We start from the raw sequence: 1,832 nt of genomic DNA, 5'->3' as shown, positions 1-1,832 counted from the left end.
TACTATGGCGGATGGGATGCCAAAGCGAGTGATTATGTTTCGCCAGGTGAATTTCTGGATGCTTGCCGAGGTGATAGTAGCCAAGGCTTCCGCCTCTATCCATTTAGTAAAATAATCGACGGCGACAATCAAAAACTTCAGTTGCCCTGCTGCTTGCGGGAAAGGCCCCAGGATGTCCATGCCCCACCTGCAGAAAGGCCAAGGTGCTTGCGTTGTGGTTAGTTCTTCTGGTGGGGCTTTGTGGAGGTCGGCGAACAACTAGCAACGGGTGCATTTTCGAGTGAGGTTGGCCGCGTCCTTTTCTATGATGGGCCAGTAGTACCCTGGCACGTAGTACCTTCTTAGTGAGTGAGGCGGCGCCCAAATGATGCCCACAACTTCCCTCGTGCACTTCTCTGAGGACATAGTCCGCCTGTTCTGGACCAAGGCATTTGAGTAAGGGGGCGGTGAATCCTCGTCGGTATAACGTTCCCCGGATCAGGGTATACCAAGAGGAACGTCTGAGGAACCGTTGTTTTTCTTTCGTGTCGGGAGGCACGGCACCGTGGAGGATATATCGGATAAAGGGGGCCATCCAATTATCTGGGATTTCTATCCGTTCTACTGCCAAGACACTTGGGTGGTAGATTGTTCCTTGGACGACAAACCGATTGTTCTTGAGGCATTTGGTGCTGGTGAATTTGGACAAAATGTCGGCTCGGGCGTTGCTTTCTCGGGGTACATGTTGAATGATTGCTTCGTCAAAGTCGGCCATGAGTTCCTTTACTTTGAGCAGGTATTTCCCGAGGAGGGCGTCTTTGGTTTGATATGCACCTGAAACTTGAGATACAACAAATTGAGAATCGCTGCAAATTAATACCTTTCGGACGCCTACTTCCTTTGCCAGCTGCAGCCCGGTAATACACGCCTCATATTCTGCCTGGTTGTTTGATGTTGGTGTGAAAGTAAGGGAATGCTCGATGGTTACTCCCTGCCCATTTTCCAACAGAATGCCAGCCCCGCTGCCCTTCAGGTTAGAAGACCCATCGATAAAGATGGTCCATATCTGCTCTGGAGCGCCCTCTGGTGCGGCTAGCTCTGCCACGAAATCAGATAGGACCTGGCTCTTGATGGCCGTGCAGGGTTCGAAACGGATGTCGAATTGGGAAAGTTCTATCGACCATGCGATCATCTACCCGGCTAACTCTGGCTTGTGCAAGATTTGCCTGATTGGCTGATTAGTTCTGACGATTGTTGTATGAGATTGGAAGTACTGGCGCAACCTTCATGCGGCGACCAACAACGCATACGCCACTTTTTCTAGTTTTTGGTACTTTAACTCCGGGCCTTGTAGGACTTTGCTTGTGAAATAGACCGGAGTTTGACCTTCCGCTGTTTCTCGGATCAGTACGGCCGCCACCGCCCCATCAGATACGGCGAGATATACATATAGGATTTCTTCTGGAAGTGGCTTGGAGAGAATAGGTGGGGCGGCTAGATACTGCTTGAAAGTGTCGAANGAACGCCGCTTCACAACTTTCAGTCCACTCAAACTTCTTACTCTTCTTCAGCAATTGGAACAAAGGCAGTGAATGTTTCGCTGTAGATGGGAGGAACCTGGACAGCGCGGCTAGCCGCCCGTTTAATTGTTGGACCTCTTTGACTGTGCGGGGGCTTCTCATGTCAATGATTGCCTGGCACTTGGAAGGGTTTGCTTCGATTCCTCGGCTGGTTAGAAGGAAGCCGAGGAACTTGCCTTCTTCTACTCCGAAAGGACATTTTTCGGGGTTTAGCCGCATGTTGTGTTTGCGGAGTTGTTGAAAAATGCTTTCCAAAATGGAAATATGATCTTC

The sequence above is a fragment of the Lupinus angustifolius genome, chromosome LG06, assembly GCF_001865875.1.
Source record: "Lupinus angustifolius cultivar Tanjil chromosome LG06, LupAngTanjil_v1.0, whole genome shotgun sequence".
NCBI lineage: Eukaryota > Viridiplantae > Streptophyta > Magnoliopsida > Fabales > Fabaceae > Lupinus > Lupinus angustifolius.
The sequence above is the reverse complement of the archived record's forward strand: the minus strand, read 5'-3'. Positions refer to the sequence as shown.